We start from the raw sequence: 15714 nt of genomic DNA on the forward strand, positions 1-15714 counted from the left end.
GGCATAGAGCAGGAGGGACAGTATGTCTGAGACTGCGGTTAGTACAGAGTGGGAGGGACAATCTGTCTGTGGTTGGCACAAAGCGGAAGGGACAGTTTGTCTGAGATTTTGATTGGCACAGAGCAGAAGGTACAGTCTATTTGAGACTTTGGTTGGTATAGAGCACGAGGGACAGTATGTCTGAGACTGAACTTGGCACAGAGTGGGATAGTCAGTCTGTCGAAGGGTCATGAGGACTCGAAACGTCAACTCTTTTCTTCTCCGCCGATGCTGCCAGACCTGCTGAGTTTTTCCAGGTAATTCTGTTTTTGTCTGAGACTGTAGTTGGCACAGAGTGGGAGGGACAGCCTGTCTGAGACTGTGGTTGGCATAGAATGACAGAGACAGTCTGTCTGAGAATGTGGTTGGCAGAGTGGGAGGGACAGTTTGTCTGAGACTGTAGTTGCACAGAGCAGGAGGGACAGTCTGTCTGAGACTGTGGTTGGCACAGAGCGGGAGGGACAGTCAGCCGGAAACTGTGGTTGGCACAGAGCAGGAGGGACAGTATGTCTGAGACTGTGGTTGGCACAGTGCAGGAAGGACATTCTGTCCCGGACTGGTTGGCACAGAGCAGGAGGGACAGACTGTCTGAGACCCTGGTTGGCACAGAATGGGGGGACAGTCTGTCTGAGACTGTGGTTGGCACAGAATAACATAGACAATCTGTCTGAGACTGTGGTTGGCACAGAGCAGGAGGGACAGTCTGTCTGAGACTGTGGTTGGCATAGAATGACAGAGACAGTCTGTCTGAGAGTGTGGTTGGCACAGAGCGGGAGGGACAGATTGTCTGAGACTGTATTTGGCAAAGAGCAGGAGGGACAGCCTGTCTGACACTATGGTTGGCACAGTGCAGGGGGGACAGTTTGTCTGAGATTGGTGGGCACAGAGCGGGAGCGACAGTCTGTCTGAGACTGTGTTTCACACAGAGTGGAGGGAAAGTCGGTCTGAGACTATGATTGGCGCTGAGTGGGAGGGACAGTCTGTCTGAGACTGTGGTTGGCAAAGAAATGGATGAACAGTCTTTCTGAGAATGTGGTTGGCACAGAGCGGGAGGGAGGGTTTGTCTGAGAATGTGGTTGGCACAGAGTGGGATAGACAGTCTGTCTGAGACTGTAGTTGGCACAGAGCGGGAGGGACAGTTTGTCTGAGACCTTGGTTGGCACAGAGCGGGAAGGACAGACCGTCTGAGACTGGCATTGGCACAGAGCAGAGGGAAAGTCCATCTGAGACTATGGTTGGCACAGAGCGGGAGGGACAGTCTCTCTGAGACTCTGGTTAGCACAGTATTGGATGAAGAGTCTGTCTGAGAATGTGGTTGGCACAGAGCGGGAGGGATAGTATGACTGACACTGTGGTTGGCACAGAGCAGGAAGGACAGTCCATCTGAGACTGGTTGGCAGAGATCAGGAGGGACAGTTTGTCTGAGACTGTGGTTGGCACAGAGTGGGATGGACAGTCCATCAGAGACTGTGGTTGGCACAGAGCAGAGGGAAAGTCCATCTGAGACTATGGTTGGCACAGAGTGGGAGGGGCAGTCTGTCTGAGACTATGATTGGCACAGAATGTGATGAACACTCTGTCTGAGACTATGGTTGGCACAGAGCGGGAGGGGCAGTCTGTCTGAGACTGAGGTTGGCAAAGAATGGGATGAACACTCTGTCTGAGACTATGGTTGGCAAAGAATGGGATGAAAAGTCTGTCTGCAAATGTGGTTGGCACAGAGCGGGAGGGATAGTCTGACTGAGACTGTGGTTGGCACAGAGAGGGAGGCACAGTTCATCTGAGACTGCAATTGGCACAGAGCAGGAAGAACATTCTTTCCAAGAATGTGGTTGGCACTGAGCAGGAGGGACAGTCTGTCTGAGAATATGGTTGGCACAGAATGACATAGACAGTCTGTCTGAAACTGTGGTTGCACAGAGCGGGAGGGACAGTTTTCCTGAGACTGTAGTTGGCACAGAGCGGGAGGGACAGTCTGTCTGAGACTGTGGTTGGCACAGAGCAGGAGGGACAGTCCGTTGGAAACTGTGGTTGGCACATAGCAGGAGGGACAGTCTGTCTGAGACTGTAGTTGGCACAGAGTTGGGGGGACAGTCTGACTGAGACTGTGTTTGGCAGAGAATGGGATAGACAGTCTGTTTGAGGCTGTGGTTGGCACAGAATGGAATGAACAGTCTTTCTGAGACTGTTGTTGGCACAGAGCAAGAGGGACAGTCTGTCTGAGAATATGGTTGGCACAGAATGACATAGACAGTCTGTCTGAAAGTGTGGTTGGCACAGAGCGGGAGGGACAGTTTTTCTGACACTGTAGTTGGCACAGAGCGGGAGGGACAGTCTGTCTGAGACTGTGGTTGGCACAGAACAGGAGGGACAGTCCGTTGGAAACTGTGGTTGGCACATAGCGGGAGGGACAGTCTGTCTGAGACTGTGGTTGTCACAGAGCAGGAAGGACATTCTGTCCAAGATTGGTTGGCACAAAGTAGGAGGGACAGTCTGTCTGAGACTGTAGTTGGCACAGAGTGGGAGGGACAGTCTGACTGAGACTGTGGTTGGCACAGAATGGGATAGACAGTCTGTTTGAGGCTGTGGTTGGCACAGAATGGAATGAACAGTCTTTCTGAGACTGTTGTTGGCACAGAGCAGGAGGGACAGTTTGTTTGAGATTGCAGTTGGCACAGAGCAGGAGAGACTGTCTGTCTGCGACTGTGGTTTGCAGAGAGCAGGAAGAACATTCTGTCCAAGACTGTGGTGGGCTCAGAGCAGTAGGGACAGTCTGTGTGAGACTGTGGTTGGCACAGAGCGCTAGGGACAGTCTGTCTGAGACTGTGTTTGGCACAGAATGGGATGAACACTCTGTCTGAAACTGTGATTGGCACAGAGAGGGAGGGACAGTCCGTGTGAGACTGTAGTTGGCACAGAGCAGGATGGATACTCTGTCTGAGACTGTGGTTGGTGCAAAGCAGGAGGGACAGTCCGTCTGAGACTGTGGTTGGCACAGATCGGGAGAGACAGTCTGAGACTGTGGTTGGCAGGGAGCGGGAGGGACAGTCCGTCTGAAACTGTGGTTGGCATAGAGCAGGAAGGATATACTGTCCAAGACTGTGGTTGGCACAGAACAGGAGGGATATTCTGTCTGAGTCTGTGGTTGGCAGAGAATGCTACAGTCAGTCTGTCCGAGACTGTGGTTGGCACAGACCAGAAGGACAGTCTGTCTGAGACTGTGGTTGGCACAGATCGGGAGGGACAGTCTGAGACTGTGGTTGGCAGGGAGCGGGAGGGACAGTTTGTCTGAAACTGTGGTTGGCATAGAGCAGGAAGGACATACTGTCCAAGACTGTGGTTGGCACAGAACGGGAGGGATATTCTGTCTGAGACTGTGGTTTGCAGAGAATGGTATAGACAGTCTGTCCGAGACTGTGGTTGGCACAGACCGGAAGGACAGTCTCTCTGAGACTGTGGTTGGCACAGAATGGGATGAACAGTCTGTTTGAGACTGTAGTTGGCACAGATTGGGAGTGACAGTCCGTCTGAGACTGTGGTTGGCACAGAGCAGGAGGGACAGTTTGTCTGAGACCATAGATGGCACAGAGTGGGATGGATAGTCTGTCTGAGACTGTGGTTGGCACAGAGCAGGAGGGACAGTCCGTCTGAGACTGTGGTTGGCACAGAATGGGCGGGACAGTCTGAGACAGTGGTTGGCACAGAGCATGAGGGACCGTCTTCTGAGACTGTGGTTGGCACAGAGCAGGAAGGACATTCTGTGCAAGACTGTGGCTGGCATAGAGCAGGAGGGACAGTTTGGGTGAGACTGTGGTTGCCAGAGAAAAGGATGGACATTCTGTCTGAGACTGTGGTTGGCATAGAGCGGGAGGGACATTCCATCAGAGACTGTGGTTGCCACAGAGCGGGAGGGACAGTCTGCCTGACACTCTGGTTGGCACAGAGCAGGAGGGACAGTTCGTCTGAGACTGCAGTTGGCACAGAGCAGGAAGAACATTCTTTCCAAGAATGTAGTTGGCACAGAGCAGGAGGGTCAGTCTGTCTGAGAATATGGTTGGCACAGAATGACATAGACAGTCTGTCTGAGACTGTGGTTGGCACAGAGCGGGAGGGACAGTTTTCCTGAGACTGTAGTTGGCACAGAGCGGGAGGGACAGTCTGTCTGAGACTGTGGTTGGCACAGAGCAGGAGGGACAGTCCATTGGAAACTGTGGTTGGCACATAGCGGGAGGGACAGTCTGTCTAAGACCGTGGTTGGCACAGAGCTGGAGGGAAAGTTTGTCTGAGATTTTGGTTGGCACAGAGCGGAAGGTACAGTCTATCTGAGACTGTGGTTGGCATAGAGCAGGAGGGACAGTATGTCTGAGACTGCGGTTAGTACAGAGTGGGAGGGACAATCTGTCTGTGGTTGGCACAAAGCGGAAGGGACAGTTTGTCTGAGATTTTGGTTGGCACAGAGCAGAAGGTACAGTCTATTTGAGACTTCGGTTGGTATAGAGCACGAGGGACAGTATGTCTGAGACTGAACTTGGCACAGAGTGGGATAGTCAGTCTGTCGAAGGGTCATGAGGACTCGAAACGTCAACTCTTTTCTTCTCCGCCGATGCTGCCAGACCTGCTGAGTTTTTCCAGGTAATTCTGTTTTTGTCTGAGACTGTAGATGGCACAGAGTGGGAGGGACAGCCTGTCTGAGACTGTGGTTGGCATAGAATGACAGAGACAGTCTGTCTGAGAATGTGGTTGGCAGAGTGGGAGGGACAGTTTGTCTGAGACTGTAGTTGCACAGAGCAGGAGGGACAGTCTGTCTGAGACTGTGGTTGGCACAGAGCGGGAGGGACAGTCAGCCGGAAACTGTGGTTGGCACAGAGCAGGAGGGACAGTATGTCTGAGACTGTGGTTGGCACAGTGCAAGAAGGACATTCTGTCCCGGACTGGTTGGCACAGAGCAGGAGGGACAGACTGTCTGAGACCCTGGTTGGCACAGAATGGGGGGAACAGTCTGTCTGAGACTGTGGTTGGCACAGAATAACATAGACAATCTGTCTGAGACTGTGGTTGGCACAGAGCAGGAGGGACAGTCTGTCTGAGACTGTGGTTGGCATAGAATGACAGAGACAGTCTGTCTGAGAGTGTGGTTGGCACAGAGCGGGAGGGACAGATTGTCTGAGACTGTATTTGGCAAAGAGCAGGAGGGACAGCCTGTCTGACACTGTGGTTGGCACAGTGCAGGGGGGACAGTTTGTCTGAGATTGGTGGGCACAGAGCGGGAGCGACAGTCTGTCTGAGACTGTGTTTCACACAGAGTGGAGGGAAAGTCGGTCTGAGACTATGATTGGCGCTGAGTGGGAGGGACAGTCTGTCTGAGACTGTGGTTGGTAAAGAAATGGATGAACAGTCTTTCTGAGAATGTGGTTGGCACAGAGCGGGAGGGAGGGTTTGTCTGAGAATGTGGTTGGCACAGAGTGGGATAGACAGTCTGTCTGAGACTGTAGTTGGCACAGAGCGGGAGGGACAGTTTGTCTGAGACCTTGGTTGGCACAGAGCGGGAAGGACAGACCGTCTGAGACTGGCATTGGCACAGAGCAGAGGGAAAGTCCATCTGAGACTATGGTTGGCACAGAGCGGGAGGGACAGTCTGTCTGAGACTCTGGTTAGCACAGTATTGGATGAAGAGTCTGTCTGAGAATGTGGTTGGCACAGAGCGGGAGGGATAGTATGACTGACACTGTGGTTGGCACAGAGCAGGAAGGACAGTCCATCTGAGACTGGTTGGCAGAGATCAGGAGGGACAGTTTGTCTGAGACTGTGGTTGGCACAGAGTGGGATGGACAGTCCATCAGAGACTGTGGTTGGCACAGAGCAGAGGGAAAGTCCATCTGAGACTATGGTTGGCACAGAGTGGGAGGGGCAGTCTGTCTGAGACTATGATTGGCACAGAATGTGATGAACACTCTGTCTGAGACTATGGTTGGCACAGAGCGGGAGGGGCAGTCTGTCTGAGACTGAGGTTGGCAAAGAATGGGATGAACACTCTGTCTGAGACTATGGTTGGCAAAGAATGGGATGAAAAGTCTGTCTGCAAATGTGGTTGGCACAGAGCGGGAGGGATAGTCTGACTGAGACTGTGGTTGGCACAGAGAGGGAGGGAGGGTTTGTCTGAGACTGTGGTTGGCACAGAGCGGGAGGGACAGTCTGTCTGAGACTGTGGTTGGCACAGAGCGGAGGGAAAGTCCATCTGAGACTGTGGTTGGCACAGAGCGGGAGGGATAGTCTGTCTGAGACTGTGGTTGGCACCGATTGGGATGAACAGTCTGTCTGAGACTGTGGTTGGCAAAGAATAACATAGACAATCTGTCTGAGACTGTGGTTGGCACAGAGCATGAGGGACAGTCTGTCTGAGACTGTGGTTGGCATAGAATGACAGAGACAGTCTGTCTGAGAGTGTGGTTGGCACAGAGTGGGAGGGGCAGTCTGTCTGAGACTGTGGTTGGCACAGAATGGGATGAACACTCTGTCTGAGACTATGGTTGGCACAGAGCGGGAGGGGCAGTCTGTCTGAGACTGAGGTTGGCAAAGAATGGGATGAACACTCTGTCTGAGACTATGGTTGGCAAAGAATGGGATGAAAAGTCTGTCTGAAAATGTGGTTGGCACAGAGCGGGAGGGATAGTCTGACTGAGACTGTGGTTGGCACAGAGAGGGAGGGAGGGTTTGTCTGAGAGTGTGGTTGGCACAGAGCGGGAGGGACAGTCTGTCTGAGACTGTGGTTGTCACAAAGCAGAGGGAAAGTCCGTCTGAGACTGTGGTTGGCACAGAGCGGGAGGGATAGTCTGTCTGAGACTGTGGTTGGCACCGATTGGGATGAACAGTCTGTCTGAGACTGTGGTTGGCAAAGAATAACATAGACAATCTGTCTGAGACTGTGGTTGGCACAAAGCATGAGGGACAGTCTGTCTGAGACTGTGGTTGGCATAGAATGACAGAGACAGTCTGTCTGAGAGTGTGGTTGGCACAGAGCGGGAAGGACAGATTGTCTGAGACTGTATTTGGCAAAGAGCAGGAGGGACAGCCTGTCTGACACTATGGTTGGCACAGTGCAGGGGGGACAGTTTGTCTGAGATTGGTGGGCACAGAGCGGGAGCGACAGTCTGTCTGAGACTGTGTTTCACACAGAGCGGAGGGAAAGTCCGTCTGAGACTATGATTGGCGCTGAGTGGGAGGGACAGTCTGTCTGAGACTGTGGTTGGCAAAGAAAGGGATGAACAGTCATTCTGAGAATGTGGTTGGCACAGAGCGGGAGGGATAGTCTGACTGACACTGTGGTTGGAAAAGAGCGGGAGGGACAGTCTGTCTGAGACTGTGGTTGGCACAGAGCGGAGGGAAAGTCCGTCGGAAACTGTGGTTGGCACAGAGCGGGAGGGATAGTCTGTCTGAGACTGTGGTTGGCCCAGATTGGGATGAACAGTCTGTCTGAGAATGTGGTTAAAAACAGAGCGGGAGGGATAGTATGACTGACACTGTGGTTGGCACAGAGCGGGAGGGACAGTCCATCTGAGACTGGTTGGCACAGATCAGGAGGGACAGTTTGTCTGAGACTGTGGTTGGCACAGAGCGGGAGGCACAGTTTGACTGAGACCATAGATGGCACAGAGTGGGATGGATAGTCTGTCTGAGACTGTGGTTGGCACAGAGGAGGTGGGACAGTCCGTCTGAGACTGTGGTTGGCACAGAGCTGGAGGGACCGTCTGTCTGAGACAGTGGTTGGCAGAGAAAAGGATGGACATTCTGTCTGAGACTGTGGCTGGCACAGAGCAGAAGGGACAGTCTGTCTGTGACTGCAGTTGGCACACAGCAGGAGGAGCAGTCTGTCTGAGACTGTGGTTGGCATAGAGCGGGAGGGACAGTCCGTCGGAGATTGTGGTTGGCACAGACCGGGAGGGACAGTCCATCTGAGACTGTGGTTGCCACAGAGTGGGAGAGACAGTCTGTCTGAGACTGTGGTTGGCACAGAGCAGGAAGAACATTCTTTCCAAGAATGTGGTTGGCACAGAGCAGGAGGGACAGTCTGTCTGAGAATATGGTTGACACAGAATGACATAGACAGTCTGTCTGAGACTGTTTTTGGCACAGAGCTGGAGGGACAGTCCATTGGAAACTGTTGTTGTCTCAGAATGGGAGGGACAGTCTGTCTGAGACTGTGGTTGTCACAGAGCAGGAAGGACATTCTGTCCAAGACTGGTTGGCACAAAGCAGGCGGGACAGTCTGTCTGAAACTGTAGTTGGCACAGAGTGGGAGGGACAGTCTGTCTGAGACTGTGGTTGGCACAGAGCAGGAGGGACAGTCTGACTGAGACTGTGGTTGGCACAGAATGGGATAGACAGTCTGTTTGAGGCTGTGGTTGGCACAGAATGGAATGAACAGTCTGTCTGAGACTGTGGTTGGCACAGAGCAGGAGGGACAGTTTGTTTGAGATTGCATTTGGCACAGAGCAGGAGGGACCGTCTGTCTGCGACTGTGGTTTGCAGAGAGCAGGAAGAACATTCTGTCCAAGACTGTGGTGGGCTCAGAGCAGTAGGGACAGTCTGTGTGAGACTGTGGTTGGCACAGAGCTGGAGGGACAGTCCGTTGGAAACTGTGGTTGGCTCATAACGGGAGGGACAGTCTGTCTGAGACTGTGGTTGTCACAGAGCAGGAAGGACATTCTGTCCAAGATTGGTTGGCACAAAGCAGGAGGGACAGTCTGTCTGAGACTGTTGTTGGCACAGAGTGGGAGGGACAGTCTGTCTGAGACTGTGGTTGGCACAGAGCAGGAGGGACAGTCTGACCGAGACTGTGGTTGGCACAGAATGGGATAGACAGTCTGTTTGAGGCTGTGGTTGGCACAGAATGGAATGAACAGTCTGTCTGAGACCGTGGTTGGCTCAGAGCAGGAGGGACAGTTTGTTTGAGATTGCATTTGGCACAGAGCAGGAGGGACAGTCTGTCTGTTACTGTGGTTGGCATAGAATGACATAGACAGTCTGTCTGAGAGTGTGGTTGGCACAGAGCAGGAGGAACAGTCTGTCTGAGACTGTGGTTGGCATAGAATGACATAGACAGTCTGTCTGAGACTGTGGTTGGCACAGAGCGGGAGGGACAGATTGTCTGAGACTGTATTTGGCAAAGAGCAGGAGGGACAGCCTGTCTGACAATGTGGTTGGCACAGTGCAGGGTGGACAGTTTGTCTGAGATTGGTGGGCACAGAGCGGGAGCGACAGTCTGTCTGAGACTGTGTTTCACACAGAGCGGAGGGAAAGTCCGTCGGTGACTATGATTGGCGCTGAGTGGGAGGGACAGTCTGTCTGAGACTGTGGTTGGCAAAGAAAGGGATGAACAGTCTTTCTGAGAATGTGGTTGGCACAGAGCGGGAGGGATAGTCTGACTGACACTGTGGTTGGAACAGAGCGGGAGGGACAGTCTGTCTGAGACTGTGGTTGGCACAGACCGGGAGGGAGGGTTTGTCTGAGAATGTGGTTGGCACAGAGTGGGATAGACAGTCTGTCTGAGACTGTAGTTGGCACAGAGCGGGAGGGACAGTTTTTCTGAAACCTTGGTTGGCACAGAGCGGGAGGGACAGTCCATCTGAGACTGGCATTGGCACAGAGCAGAGGGTAAGTCCATCTGAGACTATGGTTGGCACAGAGCAGGAGGGACAGACTGTCTGAGACTCTGGTTGGCACAGTATTGGATGAAGAGTCTGTTTGAGAATGTGGTTGGCACAGAGCGGGAGGGGCAGTCTGTCTGAGACTGTGGTTGGCACAGAATGGGATGAACACTCTGTCTGAGACTGGTTGGCAGAGATCAGGAGGGACAGTTTGTCTGAGACTATGGTTGGCACAGAGTGGGATGGACAGTCCGTCTGAGACTGTGGTTGGCACAGAGCAGAGGGAAAGTCCGTCTGAGACTATGGATGGCACAGAGCAGGAGGGGCAGTCTGTCTGAGACTGTGGTTGGCACAGAATGGGATGAACACTCTGTCTGACACTATGGTTGGCACAGAGCGGGAGGGGCAGTCTGTCTGTGACTGTGGTTGGCACAGAATGTGATGAACACTCTGTCTGAGACTATGGTTGGCAAAGAATGGGATGAAAAGTCTGTTTGAAAATGTGGTTGGCACAGAGCAGGAGGGATAGTCTGACTGAGACTGTGGTTGGCACAGAGCGGGAGGGAGGGTTTGTCTGAGAGTGTGGTTGGCACAGAGCGGGAGGGACAGTCTGTCTGAGACTGTGGTTGTCACAGAGCGGAGGGAAAGTCCGTCTGAGACTGTGGTTGGCACAGAGCGGGAGGGATAGTCTGTCTGAGACTGTGGTTGGCACCGATTGGGATGAACAGTCTGTCTGAGAATGTGGATGGCACAGAGCGGGAGGGATAGTATGACTGACACTGTGGTTGGCACAGAGCGGGAGGGACAGTCCATCTGAGACTGGTTGGCACAGATCAGGAGGGACAGTTTGTCTGAGACTATGGTTGGCACAGAGCGAGAATGGCAGCCTGTCTGAGATTGTGGTTGGCACAGTATGGGATGAACAATCTGTCTGAGAATGTGGTTGGCACAGAGCGGGAGGGATAGAATGCCTGACACTGTGGTTGGCACAGAGTGGGAGGGACAGTCCGTCTGAGAATGTGGTTGGCACAGAGCAGGAGGGACTGTTTGTCTGAGACTGTGGTTGACACAGAGTGGGAGGGACAGTTTGTCTGAGATTTTGGTTGGCACAGAGCGGAAGGTAAAGTCTATTTGAGACTGTGGTTGGCATAGAGCGGGGGGACAGTATGTCTGAGACTGCGGTTGGCACAGAGTGGGAGGGACAGTCTGTCTGAGACTGTGGTTGGCATAGAATGACATAGACAGTCTGTCTGAGAGTGTGGTTGGCACAGAGCGGGAGGGACAGATTGTCTGAAACTGTATTTGGCAAAGTGCAGGAGGGACAGCCTGTCTGAGACTGTGGTTGGCACAGTGCAGGGGGGACAGTTTGTCTGAGATTGGTGGGCACAGAGCGGGAGCGACAGTCTGTCTGAGACTGTGTTTCACACAGAGCGGAGGGAAAGTCCGTCTGAGACTATGATTGGCACTGAGTGGGAGGGACAGTCTGTCTGAGACTGTGGTTGGCAAAGAAAGGGATGAACAGTCATTCTGAGAATGTGGTTGGCACAGAGCGGGAGGGATAGTCTGACTGACACTGTGGTTGGAAAAGAGCGGGAGGGACAGTCTGTCTGAGACTGTGGTTGGCACAGAGCGGGAGGGACAGTCTGTCTGAGACTGTGGTTGGCACAGAGCGGAGGGAAAGTCTGTCTGAGACTGTGGTTTGCACAGAGCGGGAGGGATAGTCTGTCTGAGACTGTCGTTGGCACCGATTGGGATGAACAGTCTGTCTGAGAATGTGGTTGGCACAGAGCAGGAGGGATAGTATGACTGACACTGTGGTTGGCACAGAGCGGGAGGGACAGTCCATCTGAGACTGGTTGGCACAGAGCGGGAGGGACAGTTTGTCTGAGACTGTGGTTGGCACAGAGCGGGAGGGACAGTTTGTCTGAGACTGTGGTTTGCACAGAGCAGACGGAAAGTCTGTCTGAGACTGTGGTTGGCACAGAGCGGAGGGAAAGTCTGTCTGAGGCTATGGTTGGCACAGAGTGGGAGGGACAGCCTGTCTGAGACTGTGGTTGGCACAGAATGGGATGAACAGTCTGTCTGAGAATGTGGTTGGCATAGAGTGGGAGGGACAGTTTGTCTTACACTGTAGTTGCACAGAGCAGGAGGGACAGTCTGTCTGAGACTGTGGTTGGCACAGAGCGGGAGGGACAGTCAGCCGGAAACTGTGGTTGGCACAGAGCGGGAGGGACAGTATGTCTGAGACTGTGTTTGGCACAGTGCAGAAAGGACATACTGTCCAGGACTGGTTGGCACAGAGCCGGAGGGACAGACTGTCTGAGACCCTGGTTGGCACAGAATGTGGGGACAGTCTGTCTGAGAATGTGGTTGGCACAGAATAACATAGACAATCTGTCTGAGACTGTGGTTGGCACAGAGCAGGAGGGACAGTCTGTCTGAGACTGTGGTTGGCATAGAATGACATAGACAGTCTGTCTGAGAGTGTGGTTGGCACAGAGCGGGAGGGACAGATTGTCTGAGACTGTATTTGGCAAAGAGCAGGAGGGACAGCCTGTCTGACACTGTGGTTGGCACAGTGCAGGGGGGACAGTTTGTCTGAGATTGGTGGGCACAGAGCGGGAGCGACAGTCTGTCTGAGACTGTGTTTCACACAGAGCGGAGGGAAAGTCGGTCTGAGACTATGATTGGCGCTGAGTGGGAGGGACAGTCTGTCTGAGACTGTGGTTGGCAAAGAAAGGGATGAACAGTCTTTCTGAGAATGTGGTTGGCACAGAGCTGGAGGGATAGTCTGACTGACACTGTGGTTGGAACAGAGCGGGAAGGACAGTCTGTCTGAGACTGTGGTTGGCACTGAGCCGGAGGGAGGGTTTGTCTGAGAATGTGGTTGGCACAGAGTGGGATAGACAGTCTGTCTGAGACTGTAGTTGGCACAGAGCGGGAGGGACAGTTTGTCTGAGACCTTGGTTGGCACAGAGCGGGAGGGACAGACCGTCTGAGACTGGCATTGGCACAGAGCAGAGGGAAAGTCCATCTGAGACTATGGTTGGCACAGAGCGGGAGGGACAGTCTGTCTGAGACTCTGGTTGGCACAGTATTGGATGAAGGGTCTGTCTGAGAATGTGGTTGGCACAGAGCGGGAGGGATAGCATGACTGACACTGTGGTTGGCACAGAGCAGGAAGGACAGTCCATCTGAGACGGGTTGGCAGAGATCAGGAGGGACAGTTTGTCTGAGACTGTGGTTGGCACAGAGTGGGATGGACAGTCCGTCTGAGACTGTGGTTGGCACAGAGCAGAGGGAAAGTCCATCTGAGACTATGGTTGGCGCAGAGCAGGAGGGGCAGTCTGTCTGAGACTATGGTTGGCAAAGACTGGGATGAAAAGTCTGTCTGAAAATGTGGTTGGCACAGAGTGGGAGGGATAGTCTGACTGAGACTGTGGTTGGCACAGAGCAGGAGGGACAGTCTGTCTGAGACTGTGGTTGGCACAGAGCAGAGGGAAAGTCCATCTGAGACTGTGGTTGGCACCAAGCGGGAGGGATAGTCTGTCTGAGACTGTGGTTGGCACCGATTGGGATGAACAGTCAGTCTGAGAATGTGGTTGGCACAGAGCGGGAGGGATAGTATGACTGACACTGTGGTTGGCACAGAGCGGGAGGGACAATCTGTCTGAGACTGTGTTTGTCATAGAGCAGGAGGGACAGTTTGTCTGAGACTGTGGTTGGCACAGAGCGGGAGGGACAGCCTGTCTGGGACTGTGGTTGGCACAGAATGGGATGAACAGTCTGTGTGAGACTGTGTTTGGCATAGAGCAGGAGGGACAATATGTCTGAGTCTGCGTTTGGCACAGAGTGGGAGGGACAATCTGTCTGAGACTTTGGTTGGCAAAAAATGGGATGAACAGTCTGTCTTAGAATGTGTTTGGCACAGAGCGGGAGGGATAGTCTGACTGACACTGTGGTTGGCACAGAGCGGGAGGGACAGTCCATCTGAGACTGTGGTTGGCACAGAGCGGAAGGGACAGTTTGTCTGAGACTGTGGTTGGCACAGAGCGGACGGGCCAGTTTGTCTGAGATTTTGGTTGGCACAGAGCAGAAGGTACAGTCTATCTGAGAGTTTGGTTGGCATATAGTACGAGGGACAGTAAGCCTGAGAATGTGGTTGGCACAGAGTGGGATAGACAGTCTGTCTGAGACTAGAGTTGGCACAGAGCGGGAGTGACAGTTTGTCTGAGACTGTGGTTGGCACAGAGCGGAGGGAAAGTCCATCTGAGACTATGGTTGGCACAGAGCGAGAATGGCAGCCTGTCTGAGACTGTGGTTGGCACAGAATGGGATGAACAATCTGTCTGAGATTGTGGTTGGCACAGAGCGGGAGGGATAGAATGCCTGACACTGTGGTTGGCTCAGAGTGGGAGGGACAGTCCGTCTGAGACTGTGGTTGGCACAGAGCAGGAGGGACTGTTTGTCTGAGACTGTGGTTGACACAGAGTGGGAGGGAGGGTTTGTCTGAAATTTTGGTTGGCACAGAGCAGAAGGTACAGTCTATCTGAGACTTTGTTTGGCATATAGCATGAGGGACAGTATGCCTGAGACTGTGGTTGGCACAGAGTGGGATAGAAGTCTGTCTGAGACTGGAGTTGGCACAGAGAGGGAGTGACAGATTGTCTGAGACTGTGGTTGGCGCAGAGCAGAAGGAAAGTCTGTCTGAGACTATGGTTGACACAAAGCAGGAGGGACAGTTTGTCTGAGACTGTGGTTGGCACAGAATGGGATGAACAATCTGTCTGAGAATGTGGTTGGCACAGAGCGGGAGGGATAGTATGACTGACACTGTGGTTGGCACAGAGCAGAGGGACAGTCCGTCTGAGACTGTGTTTGGCACAGAGCAGGAGGGACAGTTTGTCTGAGACTGCGGTTGGCACAGAGTGGGAGGGACAGTTTGTCTGAGATTTTGGTTGGCACAGAGCGGAAGGTACAGTCTATCTGAGACTGTGGTTGGCATAGAGCAGGAGGGACAGTATGTCTGAGACTGCGGTTGGCACAGAGTGGGAGGGTCAATCTGTTTGAGACTGTGGTTGGCACCAGAGCGGGAGGGACAGTCTGTTTGAGACTGTGGTTGGCACAGAGCAGGAAGGACATTCTGCGCAAGAATGTGGTTGGCACAGAGCAGGAGGGACAGTCTGTCTGAGACTTTGGTTGGCATAGAATTACATAGACAGTCTGACTGACACTGTGGTTGGCAGAGAGCGGGAGGGACAGTCCATCTGAGACTGTGGTTGGCACAGAGCGGGAGGGACAGTTTGTCTGAGATTGTGGTTGGCACAGAGCGGAAGGGACAGTTTGTCTGAGATTGTGGTTGGCACAGAGCGGAAGGTACAGTCTATCTGAGACTTTGGTTGGCATATAGCACGAGGGACAGTAAGCCTGAGACTGTGGTTGGCACAGAGTTGGATAGACAGTCTGTCTGAGACTTTAGTTGGCACAGAGAGTGAGCGACTGATTGTCTGAGACTGTGGTTGGCACAGAGCGGAGGGAAAGTCCGTCTGAGAGTATGGTTGGCACAGAGCGGAGCGGCAGTCTGTCTGAGACTGTGGTTGGCACAGAATGGGATGAACAATTTGTCTGAAAATGTGGTTGGCAAAGAGCGGGAGGGATAGTATGACTGACACTGTGGTTGGCACAGAGCAGGAGGGACATTCTGTCTGAGACTGTGGTTGGCACCGAGCAGGAGGGACAGTTTGTCTGAGACTATGGTTGGCACAGAGTGGGAGGGACAGTTTGTCTGAGATTTTGGTTGGCATGGAGCAGAAGGTACAGTCTATCTGAGACTGTGGTTGGTATAGAGCAGGAGGGACAGTATGTCTGAAACTGCGGTTGGCACAGAGTGGGAGGGACCATCTGTCTGAGACTGTGGCTGGCAGAGAGAAGGAAGGACATTCTGCCCAAGAATGTGGGTTGGCACAGAGCAGGAGGGACAGTCTGTCTGAGACTTTGGTTGGCATAGAATTACATAGACAGTCTGTCTGAG

Source organism: Carcharodon carcharias, chromosome 10 (assembly GCF_017639515.1).
Source record: "Carcharodon carcharias isolate sCarCar2 chromosome 10, sCarCar2.pri, whole genome shotgun sequence".
NCBI lineage: Eukaryota > Metazoa > Chordata > Chondrichthyes > Lamniformes > Lamnidae > Carcharodon > Carcharodon carcharias.